Source organism: Tursiops truncatus, chromosome 8 (genome assembly GCF_011762595.2).
Source record: "Tursiops truncatus isolate mTurTru1 chromosome 8, mTurTru1.mat.Y, whole genome shotgun sequence".
NCBI lineage: Eukaryota > Metazoa > Chordata > Mammalia > Artiodactyla > Delphinidae > Tursiops > Tursiops truncatus.
This window is the reverse complement of record NC_047041.1, coordinates 80128236-80143990: the sequence shown is the minus strand read 5'-3', so window position 1 is coordinate 80143990 and position 15755 is coordinate 80128236. Positions and strand designations below refer to the sequence as shown.

Sequence of the window (15755 nt, the reverse complement as noted above, 5' to 3'; positions counted from 1 at the left end):
GATATTTATAGGACATTCCATCCAAAAACAACAGAATACACTTTCTTTTCAATTGCTGTTGGAACATTCTCCAGGATAGATCCTATCTGGGTCACAAAGCAAGCCTTGGTAAATTTAAGAAAATTGAAATCGTATCAAGTATCTTTTCTGACCACAACACTATGAGACTAGATATCAATTACAGGGAAAAATCTGTAAAAATTAAAAACACAAGGAGGCTAAACTATACACTACTTAATAACCAAGAGATCACTGAAGAAATCAAAGAGGAAATCAAAAAATACCTTGAAACAAATGGCAATGGAGACACAACCACCCAAAACCTATGGGATGCAACAAAAGCAGTTCTAAGAGGGAAGTTTATAGCAATACAATCCTACCTGAAGAAACAAGAAACATCTCAAATAAACAACCTAACCTTACACCTAAAGCAATTGGGGAAAGAAGAACAAAAAATACCCTGAAATTAGCAGAAGGAAAGAAATCATAAAGATCAGATGAGAAATCAATGAAGAAGAAATGAAGGAAATGATAGCAAAGATCAATAAAACTAAAAGCTGGTTCTTTGAGAAGATAAACAAAATTGATAAACCATTAGACTCATCAAGAAAAAAAAGGGAGAAGAGTCAAGTCAATAGAATTAGAAATGAAAAAGGAGAAGTAAAAACTGACACTGCAGAAATACAAAGGATCGTGAGAGATTAGTACAAGCAAATATGTGCCAGTAAAGTGGACAACCTGGAAGAAATGGACAAATTCTTAGAAAAGCACAGCCTTCCAAACCTGAACCAGGAAGAAATAGAAAATATAAACAGACCAATCAAAAGCACTGAAAATGAGACTGTAATTAAAAATCTTCCAACAAACGAAAGCCAAGGACCAGATGGCTTCACAGGCGAATTTTGTTGTTGTTGTTTTTACATCTTTTTTTTTTTTTTTTTTTTTTGCGGTACGCGGGCCTCTCACTGTTGTGGCCTCTCCCGTTGTGGAGCACAGGCTCCGGACGCGCAGGCTCAGCGGCCATGGCTCACGGGCCCAGCCGCTCCGCGGCATGTGAGATCTTCCCGAACCGGGGCACGAACCCGTGTCCCCTGCATCGGCAGGCGGACTCTCAACCACTGCGCCACCAGGGAAGCCCTGTTTTTACATCTTTATTGGAGTATAATTGCTTTACAATGGTGTGTTAGTTTCTGCTTTATAACAAAGTGAATCAGTTATACATATACATATGTTCCCATATCTCTTTCCTCTTGCGTCTCCTTCCCTCCCACCTTGCCTATCCCACCGCTCTAGGTGGTCACAAAGCACCGAGCTATCTCCCTGTGCCATGTGGCTGTTTCCCAGTAGCTATCTATTTTATGTTTGGTAGTATATGTATGTCTATGCAAGTCTCTCACTTTGTCACAGCTTACCTTTCCCCCTCCCCATATCCGCAAGTCCATTCTCTAGTAGGTCTGTGTCTTTAGTCCCGTCTTACCCTTAGGTTCTTCATGACATTTCTTTTTTCCCTTATATTTCATATATATGTGTTAGCATGTGGTATTTGTCTGTCTCTTTCTGACTTACTTCACTCTGTATGATAATCTCTAGGTCCATCCACCTCATTACAAATAGCGCAATTTTGTTTCTTTTTATGGCTGAGTAATATTCCATTGTATATATGTGCCACATCTTCTTTATCCATTCATCCAATGATGGACACTTAGGTTGTTTCCATGTCCTGGCTATTGTAAATAGAGCTGCAATGAACATTTTGGTACATGACTCTTTTTGAATTATGGTTTTCTCAGGGTATATGCACAGTAGTGGGATTGCTGGGTTGTATGGTAGTTCTATTTGCAGTTTTTTAAGGAACCTCCATACTGTTCTCCATAGTGGCTGTACCAATTCACATTCCCACCAGCAGTGCAAGAGTGTTCCCTTTTCTCCACACCCTCTCCAGCATTTATTGTTGTAGATTTTTTGATAATGGCCATTCTGACCAGCGTGAGATGATATCTCATTGTAGTTTTGATTTGCATTTCTCTAATGATTAATGATGTTTAGCGTCCTTTCATGTGTTTGTTGGCAATCTGTATATCTTCTTTGGAGAAATGTCTATTTAGGTCTTTTGCTCATTTTTGGATTGGTTTGTTTGTTTTTTTGTTATTGAGCTGCATGAGCTGCTTGTAAATTTTGGAGATTAATCCTTTGTCAGTTGCTTCATTTGCAAATATTTTCTCCCATTCTGAGAGCTGTCTTTTGGTCTTGTTTATGGTTTCCTTTGCTGTGCAAAAGCTCTGAAGTTTCATTAGGTCCCATTTGTTTATTTTTGTTTTATTTCCATTTCTCTAGGATGTGGGTCAAAAAAGATCTTGCTATAATTTATGTCATAGAGTGTTCTGCCTATGTTTTCCTCTAAGAGTTTGGTAGTTTCTGGCCTTACATTTAGGTCTGTAATCCATTTTGAGCTTATTTTTGTGTATGGTGTTAGGGAGTTTTCTAATCTCATACTTTTACATGTACCTGTCCTGTTTTCCCAGCACCGCTTATTGAAGAGGCTGTCCTTTCTCCACTGTACATTCCTGCCTCCTTTATCAAAGATAAGGTGACCATATGTGCATGGGTTTATCTCTGGGCTTTCTATCCTGTTCTATTGATCTATATTTCTGTTTTTGTGCCAGTACCATACTGTCTCGATTACTGTAGCTTTGTAGTATAGTCTAAAGTCAGGGAGCCTGATTCTCACAGGCGAATTCTGTCAAACATTTAGAGCAGAGCTAACACCTATCCTTCTCAAACTCTTACAAAATATAGCAGAGGGAGGAACACTCCCAAACTCATTCTGTGAGACCACCATCACTCTGATACCAAAACCAGACAAAGATGTCACAAAGAAAGAAAACGACAGGGCAATATCACTGATGAACATAGATGCAAAAATCCTCAACAAAATACTAGCAAACAGAATCCAACAGTACATTAAAAGAATCATACACCATGATCAAGTGGGGTTTATCCGAGGAATGCAAGGATTCTTCAATATACACAAATCAAACAATGTGATACACCATATCAACAAATTGAAGGATAAAAACCATATTATCCTCTCAATAGATGCAGAAAAATTTTCAACAAAATTCAACACTGATTTAAGATAAAAACCCTCCATAAAGTAGGGATAGAGAGAACTTACCTCAAAAAAATAAAGACCATTTATGACAAGCCCACAGCCAACATCGTTCTCAATGGTGAAAAACTGAAACCATTCCCTCTAATATCAGGAACAAGACAAGGTTGCCCACTCTCACCACTGTTATTCAACATTGTTTTGGAACTTTTAGCCACAGCAATCAGAGAAGAGAAAGAAATAAAAGGAATCCAAATCAGAAAAGAAGTAAAGTTGTCACTATTTGCAGATGACATGATACTATACAAAGAGAATCCTAAAGATGCTGCCTGAAAACTACTACAGCAAATCAATGAATTTGATATAGTAGCAGGATAAAAATTAATACACAGAAATATCTTGCACTCCTATGCACTAACAATGAAACATCTGAAAGAGAAATTAAGGAAACACTCCCATTTACCACTGCCACAAAAATAAAAAAATACCTACAAATAAACCTTTCTAAGGAGACAAAAGACCTGTATGCAGAAAACTATAAGACACTGATGAAAGAAATTAAAGATGATACAAACAGATGGAGAGATATACCATATTCTTGGATTGGAAGAATCAACATTGTGAAAATGACTCTACTACCCAAAGCAATCTACAGATTCAATGCAATACCTATCAAACTACCAATGGCATTTTTCACAGAATTAGAACAAAAAATTTCACAATTTGTATGGAAACACAAAAGACCCCGAATAGCCAAAGCAATGTTGAGAAACAAAAACGGAGCTGGAGCAATCAGGCACCCACACTTCAGACTATACTACAAAGCTACAGTAATCGAGACAGTATGGTACTGGCACAAAAACAGAAATATAGATCAATGGAACAGGATAAAAAGCCCAGAGACAAACCCACACACATATGGTCACCTTATTTTTGATAAAAGAGGCACGAATATACAGTGGAGAAAAGACAGCCTCAGCAATAAGTGCTGGGAAACGTGGACAGCTACATATAGAAGAATGAAACTAGAACCCTCCCTAACACCATACATAAAAATAAACTCAAAATGAATTAAAGACCTAAATGTAAGGCCACACACTATAAAACTTTCAGAGGAAAGCATAGGCAGAACACTCTATGTCATAAATCACAGCAATATCCTTTTGACCCAACTCCTAGAGAAATGGAAATAAAACAAAAATAAACAATGGGATCTGATTAAACTTTAAAGCTTTTGTACAGCAAAGGAAAGCATAAACAAGACGAAAAGACAACCCTCAGAATGGGAGAAAATATTTGCAAATGAAGCAACTGACAAAGGATTAATCTCCAAATTATGCAAGCAGCTCATGCAGCTCAATATCAAAAAAACAAACAGCCCAATCCAAAAATGGGCAGAAGACCTAAATAGACATTTCTCCAAAGAAGATATACAGATTGCCAACAAACACATGAAAGATTGCTCAATATCAGTAATCATTAGAGAAATGCAAATCAAAACCACAATGAGGTATCACCTCGCACCAGTCAGAATGGCCATCATTAAAAAATCTATAAACAATAAATGCTGGAGCAGGTGTGGAGAAAAGGGAACCCTCTTGCACTGTTGGTGGGAATGTAAATTGATACAGCCACTATGGAGAACAGTATGGAGGTTCCTTAAGAAACTAAAAATAGATCTACCATATGACTCAGCAATCCCACTACTGGGCATATACCGTGAGAAACCATAATTCAAAAAGGGTCATGTACCACAGTGTTCATTGCAGCTCTATTTACAATACCCAGGACATGGAAGCAACCTAAGTCCATTGAAAGATGAATGGACAAGGAAGACATGGCACATATATACAATGGAATATTTCTCAGCCATAAAAAGAAATGAAATTAAGTTATTTGTAGTGAGGTGGATGGACCTAGAGTCTGTCATACAGAGTGAAGTAATTCAGGAAGTGAAAAACAAATACTGTATGCTAACACATGTGTATGTAATCTAAAAAAAGAAAAAAACAACGTTCTGAAGAAACTAGGGGCAGGAGAGGAATAAAGATGCAGACATAGAGAATGGACTTGAGGACACGGGCAGGGGGAAGGGTAAGCTGGGATGAAGTGAGAGAGTAGCACTGACATACAAACACTACCAAATGTAAAATAGGTAGCTAGTAGGAAGCAGCTGCATAGCACAGGGAGATCAGCTCGGTGAATTGTGACCATCTAGAGGAGTGGGATAGGGAGGGTAGGAGGGAGACACAAGAGGGAGGAAGTATGGGGATATTTGTATACATATACCTGATTCACTTTGTTTTAAAGGAGAAACTAACACACCATTGTAAAACAATTATACTCCAATAAAGATGTTAAAAAAAATAGAATGTAAAAAAAAAAATGGGTAAACTGTAAATGGCCAAGATCATATAGTAAGGGAGAAGGATGAAGTTCTTAGAATATGCTGAGTAGGGGATCCTTTGTGCAATTTAAAGTATTCAAAAAAGTGCACTTCCTTCAACTTGCTTCTAACTATTTTGTTTTGACAAAATGGAGATTGATTAAGGGTGATACACTTCTTCATACTGAATATAACATTATTATTATTAATAATGACTTCATTTCATGAGTAATCCATTTCAGAGTTTACCATGGGCTTTCACATCCTTTATCTCATTTTGTTTTCAGAAAAATCTTTTTCTGATTGGTCTCTATTTTCTCCTTTTTACAAGTGAAAAAGTACATCAGAAAGACTGGGTAACTGTCTCAATTTCATGCTGATTTGACTTGTTGAAGCAGAGCTCAAAGTCATACAACCTCACTTCAAGTTTAAGTTTAAGTTTTCTATTCTTTCTTCCGTTTTTCCTACTCTAGACATGGAGGAGGCACTAAAAACATTTTGTATGCACAGATTTATGAATGAGAAAATACCTTAGGCTTGGAGTGTTAAACGTTTTCCTGTTCCTTAGTAAGTGAGGCTCAGAACAGAGAAGTCTATATTTAGTACATCAGCACCAGGAGGGGGACCCTCAGAAGGGGTCGGGAATCCAGAAGCCATGGAGAGAGGTACATGTTGGGCGAGGAAGAGTGTACAGATGCCCTGAGAATGAAAGTCCTTCATCAAGTTTAAGGTGGAGGTAGCTGACCAGTAAATTGGGCAAGTGTCAATTTTTCCCTGGGAAAATGAGGGTCTAGGTAGACAAATAATAATGGAACAAAGAACATATCTTGTTCTCATGTGTATCATCCCTTTAGAGCACTGATGGCAGAGAGATGGTCATGAGTGTCACAGTCAGCCCTTGAAAATAGAGACTTCAAAAAAAATCATACTATTTATTTCATAATATATGTTTGAAATGGCTCAGAGAAGAAGTCTACCTTATGATGGGTTTTGCCAGTTTATTATTTTGATATGTAAAATTGCTATTTCAGGTCCCTCTCCGAGATCTCTGTTGTATAATGGAAATAGACTCGCACAGGAGAGAGTGGTCTGGTAGAATGCTGTAGTTTAATGTATCCTTAGATCTCTTGTCTATTTCTATTTTAAGATAGTTTTTGGTCATCAGATTCTGCAACTACTGAGGACTTTATACTTCTCACCCCTGAAATTCTGGGATATGTAGGGCTAGAGATCCTAGTCCCCAAAGGAAAAACATTCTTGCCTTGTTATAAAGCAGAAACTAACACACCATTGTAAAGCAATTATACCCCAATAAAGATGTTAAAAAAAAAAAAAAAAACATTCTTGCCAGGGGAAAGAGCAGATCTCATTCAACTATAAGCCATGGCTGCTGCCCAAGAACTCTGGACTCCTTGTGAAAAGGGGCCAGCAGATGAGAAAAGTTACCATCTTGGCCAGGGCAGTTGATCTTGATCAGCAGGAGGAAATAGGGTTCTTTTATACCTTGGGGCAGAAAAGAACATATATGGAACTCAGATGATCTACTTGTTTCCTCTTGGTATTCCCTTATGCAATTATGACTGAATTATCATGTGAAATGCTCCTCACTTGAGATGTGTATGATTACCAGGGATTTAGACCCTTTAGGAATGAAGGTTTAGGTAATACCAGGTGAGCTATCAAGACTTGCAGAGGTAGTAAGTGAAGGTGAAGGGAATTTAGAATGGATAGTAGAGGTTGGAGACCATCACCAGTTGCAGTCTCAAGACAACTGCAACAATGGAGGATGTAGCTCATCCCACTAACCTCTCTATTCCTTTTATGAAGAGAGGGTCAAAGGAAAAATGGAGAAAATGCTTTAGAACTTTATGGAAAAATTGATCTGTGCAGAGTGAGGGGTGGACTATGGCAGTAACAGAGTTCTGCTGCTCAAATATGTTAAGGGAGAAGCTCCTGTGAGGACTGAGTAGCTGATAGCCTCCAGCTATATTGTTATTGGACTATGCTACCTTGTTCACACTGAGGCCGGGATCCCTCCATCCAGTGACTGAGCCCAGCAGGGGTACTAGACTCTGGCCACTTATGCTCAGTGCAGGACTCTTAATGGGTATTTTTCCTCTGGGCTCGTCTGAGTTGGCTGAGACTTTCTCAGAGCTGCAGTGCAACATGAAGCTCTTCCTACTGCATTTTCCTTCCTTCCCTCTCTCCTTTCCCAGGTGTCAGAGCTGAACCAGTCTAAAGGCAGTCCCCATCTACTCCTCTTCCTTTTTCCCTTTATTGTTCACTGACCTTCCCCCAGTAAATATCTTGTGCTTCTTTTTTTTTTTTAATATTTATTTATTTAGGCTGTGCTGGGTCTTAGTTGCGGTACACGGGATCTTTTAGTTGCAGCATGTGGACTTCTTAGTTGCAGCAAGCGGACTCTTAGTTGTGGCATGCAGATGATATCTAGTTCCCTGATCAGGGCTCGAACCCGGGCCCCCTGCATGGGGAGCACGAAGTCTTACCCACTGGACCACCAAGGAAATCCCTATCTTGTACTTCTAACTCTGCCATAGCATTTGCTTCTTGAACTGACATAAGGCTCTAATTTCATTCGCCCCTCTCCCCACCTATAGTCCTTCTTGTTGAGATGGCATCTATTTACTTAAGAAGCTGGAGTGGCAACAGCCAAGGCAGTGCAGTTGCAAGGTAACAATGCAATGTGCTTTTGATAGGTTTGACTTCTGCAGCACTTTTGCTCCACTGGCTGCTCATGGTAGCTTTTTGGCTCTTAGTACATTGGAACCAGAGGGGATATCTGGACTAAGAATTTGCTTTTCCCTCCACTGCTGGCAACATACACATTTGACTCAGTCTCAATCTGTCTTGGTCATTTGCTGATTCTCACTTTTCAGTTTGACAGTCCCATCTTCATATGACATCACAAATTTCTCATACACCAGCTTTCTTCTTACACTTTTCTTCAGTCACCATGGTTTCTCTTTCAGCTGGCCCATTTTCATGCATAGGCTCTTGCAAAACTCTATCCTGCTTCTCTTCCTTCCAGGCAAGCTCTGGTCATGAGAGACTCTTCAAAGACACCTTTTACCCTGTCCCATAGCAATCCTTTAGCTGGGTTTCAGCATGAACTTAGATTTGTTTTAGTGAAGTCATGACATTTATCCATAAAATTATTGCAACTATAGATAATAGTATATTATATATACTATATATATATAGTATTTGTAGTTCCTCATAATTTTGAGATGAATTATGAATAATCTCTGCAAAGAGACATTTTTAGTCTCCTAAATAGAACATAGCTACAGGACCTCATTTAAAATATTTAAAATATTCCTCTTATATTAACCAAAGAAATCCACCAAGTCTGGATAATGATTTTAAAAGACACTATTTTTTTTTCTTAAACTTGTCTCATTTCATGTATTATTTTGATGAAACAGCCCATTATCTTAATAATTGTTAAGTTGAAATTTGACTAAATAATTCTCGTATTTGAGACTCTGGGTCTTATTAATTTGTTAGGTTTAATGATTTTGGGAAATAAAGCCTACAGTGCTGTATCCAGATGACCTACCAAAGACATTTCAAATGTTTTCTCAGTCTATAAGCCTAGCGCTCACAGGAAGTTAAATCTTCTCTTTCTTTGCTAGGAAATCCCAGGTTCAAATATAATGATAACTATAAAAGTGAGAGAGAACAAGATTTATTTTTAAAAGTAAAGTTCGTGTCACTATTTCTCAAACTCCACTGTTTGCTCCATAACTGGCATTACTCAGATGGCCCTGAAACATGCTGAAACTGGTTGATGGTAACAACCAATTTCAGGGTGGTGAATAATTGCTAGGGTAGTGAATAAATAACTTATGTAAATATGACTTCAGCTCCTTAGTTTCTGTTGGTGTTTGTAATGAGTCAAGGCAGCCAATTTAGCACCTTGTTTTTTTTTTGTTGATTGAAAAGTTAAAGATTCCATCTCCCAGCTGTCTTGTTTAGAACACTTATGTCAAACAACTAATTCACTGATAGTTTTTCTCCCATTTTAACCTTTTCCCCACTTAATTGAATCTCATCTTCAAGTCTGATATAAAGTCCTGATAAAAGGAATAAAATATAGCTAGAAGGCATGACTGATGATACCTCATCTTGGTTTTACATTTCTCTATGTTGACTCCATTCCTAGACGGTCTCTCTCCCCAAAGTATCTCCAGTTTCTTACTCATAGTTTAGCAATCCAGTAAAAATTTAAAAAAGGATTTTGAAAAATTCCAGTATCTCCCTCACTCTTAAACAAACAAACAAACAAACCTGGACATTTAGACATTCCTTCAGACTGGATCTCTAAAAGCCTGTCTGGTACCTGTACAGACTCCCTTTCTCTGGGAACCACTCCAGTCAGTTTGTTCGATATTAAAAACCCAAGTATTAGATAACTTTTAAAAATGGAACCAATTTTTCATCTCAGTGAAAAGATTCAGACTAATTGTAGATATTGGCATCCCCAGTGTTATAGATTATAAACCCTGGTCATCCTGAGGCATAAGGTAATTTGTGGTGCCTAGAGTATTTTCATAAGAAAGTCAGTTAATAAATGTGTTTGATAATCAGCAAAAACGTATTCAAAGACAAAATGAGTCTGGTTGTAATGGATGTTAAAGTGGACACAGCTGGGAGATATGGTTCAGTCATTGACCAAAAGATTAAACTATAAAAGGTTAAGATATATTGGACTCTCAGCCCTTTGAGAATAAGAGCTTTTCCTTGACATTTTAGCCTAATAAGGAGTTTAGTAAATGTTTACTAAATGAATACATGAGGGATTAGGAAAGGAAAGGAAAGGAAACAGTTTAGGGCTAAATTATGCATAATAGATGATTCTTGATATAAAGTCCTGATAAAAGGAATAAAATATAGCTAGAAGGCATGAGATCTTATGTCATATACTGAATAGCGGCTTTTTTTTTTTTTTTTTTTTTTTTGCGGTACGCGGGCCTCTCACTGTTGTGGCCTCTCCCGTTGCGGAGCACAGGCTCCGTACGCGCAAGCTCAGCGGCCATGGCTCACGGGCCCAGCCGCTCCGCGGCATGTGGGATCTTCCCAGAACCGGGGCATGAACCCGTGTCCCCTGCATCGGCAGGCGGACTCTCAACCACTGCGCCACCAGGGAAGCCCAGAATAGCGACTTTTAAGAGGACTTTGATCAAAACCATGGCTTAAATTGTGGCCTCAAAGGTACAGCTTGGTATAACAAAATTTCCGCTTATTCCCTTTCACCGAACCCATATTTCTGTGTTTCCTAGTTTCTGAGACTACTCGTCACGTGTCATTCCTAGAGAAAAAGTTTCTTCTTTCTTAGTAAGTTCTAAGCATCCCTTTATGCCCCCTTAGAACCCATCTGCTCTCAAACCTGCCTTTGAAATCACAAATTATGCTGGTCAGCAGCTCGTGAATACCCAGAATCAACATTGAAGGCATACCCTTTCTCTAACTCCTCCATCACTCTGGGCACTCCACCCAGTCAGAACACGATATGTAAGCATGTAAAGGCTCCTGGTGTAGAGAAGCAGCAACAAGCATGGGTGTTTGTATTGTTAGTCACCCCTTGAATTTCCAGCCTTTTCTAAGTGCAAAGCCTGATGTCTTTGACCTGCAGCTTCCTATCCCAGTTGCTGAGTGATTCAATCCAAAATGGATGGTATATTATCATCTTATCATACCTATGAATAAGGTGCCCTAAGCTAGTCTTGCTGAATTAAGCCTGTTATTAAGCCTGATCATTTGAATCCCTCAGGTCAGCTTAGGAGTACTTTTATAGTCAATGAACTGCAACTTTCCCCTAACCACTGCATCTGCCATATTTGGACAGTCTGAATGAAATGTGTCTTTATTTTTCTGATTATATTCCAGTTCATAAAATCTTGACTTTTCCCCTGAACAATGTGTTTGACTGGCACTTTGACAACTCCTCCAGCCATGGTCGGCTTTTTCCTAGGACTGATTGCTGTGTAGAACAGTGTTATTGTTATTATTATTTTAAAGTGTAGGCCATAGGATACATACAGAATCTCCTAGACTGATTAATATAAGTGCACAATTCAGTACTCTGATGTACACTCATGAAACCATAATCTCTGTAGGTAGGACCCTGGACTTTGCAAGTAAACAAGCTGTCACAGTTTACAGAAGTTTGAGAAATAAAAAAAATATTCTTTTCTTTTTTTGTTATCTGTATGAAATGATAGATGTTAACTAAACTTAACTGTGGTAATCATTTCACAATATATGTAAGTCAAATCATTATACTGTACACCTTAAACTTACACAGGGTTTTTTGTCATTTATATCTCAATAAACCTGGGAAAAAAGTTTGAGAAACACTACACTAAAGCTTGAGAAATACTACTATGGCTTGTACATCTGACACTGAGAGATGTAACCAAATCAAGCTGTAATTATTTTAATAACAGCTTTATTGAGATATAATTCACTTACCATAAAGTGTACCCTTTTAAATAGCTTGATTCAGTGGTCTAATTATATTCAAGATATGACCTTGAGGGTTTTTTGTTTATTTTTAATGGTTCATTGTCCTGGAGACTTCTACAAGAGTATCTTCATATATAGTATAGACCCCTTTAAATCTAATGGATGAGTTTACCATACCTATGAACATTTAGATTGCTGATTATTCATGTTGCAGTCCAAGTCTACTACTAGGAATATTTCCTTGGACTCATGATCCATGATCACAGACTTTTTTTCTTCTAAACTAGGTTTCTTCTGAAGAACTACCGGGCCTGACAGTCAACCCCACTGAGAATATTTCACATGAGATTGTTTGGTGAGAGCCTTTCTAGAATAACAGATAAGTGTTGGAACGAATGCACGGTTAGCTTGGTAGAAAGGATGGGGTCATACTAATAAATGAGAAACTGAAGTTTACATTGGGTTTGGTAGAAAATAGAGACCCACTGGGAAATCAATAAGATAATATGAAGGAATACATGGTGGATGTTTGTGTAAAATTGAACTGGTAGGGTTATCCAGGTGGGTCAGAGAGAAGCAAGCTTAATATCAAGAAATCTGAAAAGAAGGATATTGAACTGAACCAGGAGCTAGATGGTGAGGGCGTGGGTCTGAGTACTATCAGTGAGAATGGACAGGAAATACTGCTAAGATTTGTTGAATAAATGGAGCTGAAAAGGGTTAAACTGCATAATACCTCGGCTTGGTGGCTGAGACACTCGTAGTGCTGCTAAGAGTGGTAACAAAGTTGATGGAGGAGCTGATCAAGAGGAATGAAAGCTCTAAGCCCTGTACCTGACACCTGAGCCCAAGTTGCCATTGTCATTTCTCAACTACAAAGTGTGATTGATGCTAGGATGAAGAACTAAAAGAGGGCGATTGCTGGATGTTGGGGTGAGGTACATAATGCTATGTTGTTTGAGCAAATAATATCATTTCTGGAAAACGGTAAGATGAATGGTGCTAGTGTGTATCCATCAAATGAGTCATATTAGGCGTTTATCCAGTATTTTGTACAGGGCATACTCTCTCCAAAGAGACTCAGTTTCATCTTCTGCACCACATTTCACCCTAATGCCTTTGTTTGCCAATCCTCTTTCCAGTATAGAGTTATGGAAAAAAAATGTCTAATTCAGGACACTTGGTTAAAAATATCCAAAAACAATTTTGTGGAAACTAATATTGCTCACAATACTTGATTCTCCCACATGTCTTCACAAAAAAACATATGACTAGTTTTAGCCAATGAAGCATGAGCAGGCATAAGTGTAACATTCTAGACCAAAGTACTTAAGAAGAATGTGTTACTCCATGCAGTTTCTTCCCCTTTGGCAGTGATTGTTCAGGCCACAGGATGGATCAGCCTGGATCCTTGAGTCACTGCGTGGAGAAGAATTTCCTTTGAGAGTTGCCTGCTCCAAATCAGAGTTTGTGTGAGTGAGAAATAAATCTTTCTTCTGTTGGGCATTTACTCGTTACCACAGTCTTGCTTATATATTCTGCCTGATATACTAAATCAGGGTGGATTGTGGGGAAAAAAATGAATGCATAACCTAAAACTCCAGAGGTAAATGACTTTAGAAATAGCTGGACTGATGATACCTCATCTTGGTTTTACATTTCTCTATGTTGACCCCATTCCTAGACGGTCTCTCTCCCCGAAGTATTTCCAGTTTCTTACTCATAGTTTAGCAATCCAGTAAAAATTTAAAAAAGGATTTTGAAAAATTCCAGTATCTCCCTCACCCTTAAACAAACAAACGAACAAACCTGGAATTGAATATCATTGTATTGGCTTGGCTCATGTATTTATATCTCTATCCATGAATATGAATCATGACCATAGATTTAATGTGTTATGATTGGCCTGTCCAGGGGCCAGAAGGTATGGTTAGTCCCACTCAAATCATACAGACTAACAATGAGTGAGGAGTGGTTCCTTAAAATGAAATAGGATTGCTATTATTAAAGAAGGGTAAATTGATGTTGGGAAGCAAAACAAGTTCACATTAATTTATATATTTTTCAGTACAGACATTATCTCCTTATAGCTCTAAGCAGTATTGTACAGGTATGCCCTGTTGAGTGCCTCTTTAGTTAATATTTCCTGATGGAATAAGGTCCCTTAGTTTTTAATATCCAAACTTCATGGAGCTTACAAAACTCTCAACAGCAACATTTTCACCCTATGTTTGCATCAGAAATTTTATATTTTTGTCCCCAGAGTTCAATATAACACTTCAGACAAATGATATTTATGAAAAGCCTTGACTTATACTCCGAAAACAGTTAGTAGAATGTCAAAGTCATGATAAATATTTTGAAAAGTATAAAGTATGATGAGTGTCAACAAAGGGACATATAGGTTGGATGTGTCTGATGCTGAGAAAGGCATCCCAGTGTCACAGTCAAGGTGAGACATTCTCTGCCACTGGGCATTTGTCCTGAATGTCTTTCCTATTGTTGCCAAGATTTGCCAAGAAATAATTGTACCATGTGACCCTCCGCCCCCAAACACAAGGAAGTATTCATAAAAATTGTAAGGAAGTAAGCAAAGCAAATGAGAAAGTGATTGCAACAAAACTGATGTGTTACTGTATTAAATGCAATTTTAAAAAATTACTGTGCTAAATATTTGATAACCATAGACCTATATTCTAAGTATTTTATATCCTGACATGATAGTTTGTTAATTCCCTAAAGGCATTTTTGTGTGTGTTTTAGTCGTATTTAGAAATATGTTGAGAGATTTGGGTTGAAGCATAACAAGTATCTTTTTTTCCTACATAAAATAATGGGAAGACTTTCTAGGTATTGTTTTGTTTTGTTTGGATTTTTTTTCCAAGGCACATATGATTTTCAGGAGTGGATTACTATCCATAATCAGGAGATCCTGTTGTCTTGGCACTCTACTTGGCTGTGTGTTAGTCTCTCCCCTCTGGAGTCACCTCCTCTACTGTTCTTCATTTTCCAGGGCAATGGTGTGTCTAGACCTCTTAACCAATGGGAAGTGTGATATGAGTGAGGTCCAAAACTTAGAAACTGCATTAAATACTAGCATCTTCTAGGCCTCCTCTTAGGCTATAGAACATCATTAAATAACCCTGAGACTCTCATGGATTCTGAGAATGTTTCTTAGACAGTGGACTCAAAGAAACTCAACTCCTTTATTTTACTTACGGATTATACATGTCATTAGATGGCATAACACAGGGTACATCTTAAATAACGGATGTGGTTAAATAGTCCAATTTGTGAATAAAATGTAAGGTGTTGAGAACACATTATAAAGCATAGAGCATCTGAAATGATTGTTGTTTCCATTTTGGGGTGAACATCAGCTGTGCCTTCTGGTTTGTTCATTCTTTCATTAATTCAACAAATATCCATTGACTTTCTACTGTTTACAGAGCTTAACCTGACCAAAACATTTCCACTTTGAAGGATAAACCTTAGTTCTTTGACAGAAACTCTCTTCAGTGATCTATTAGAGCTGAGATTTGAAAGGATGGAAAGGAATTCATTCTCATCTTTGGGAACAGAGTCACGGCTATGAGGAATTGCTCAGGTAAACAACACTGGAATGAACGAAGATAAAGTCTATTTAAATACTTGAAGAAGGTTTCAATAATAAATAGCCTTCACTAAGTACTTGTGAGCCAGACATTGTGTTAAGCCCTTTACATGCAGTGTGACTTTACTCTTTTTAATAACCCTGTGAGGTAGTTATTA

General features: G+C 38.0%; 1 long non-coding RNA gene across 1 annotated transcript in view; it reads left to right on the top strand.

The window, feature by feature from the left end:
* The window catches only part of LOC141279269 (uncharacterized), a 326550-nt gene extending 313083 nt beyond the window's left edge, over positions 1–13467 (top strand). The window contains exon 3 of the long non-coding RNA XR_012333241.1: positions 13359–13467. This is a non-coding gene — a long non-coding RNA (uncharacterized lncRNA). The remainder of the gene's footprint in view (positions 1–13358) is intronic.
* The last annotated feature ends 2288 nt before the right edge of the window (positions 13468–15755 follow it).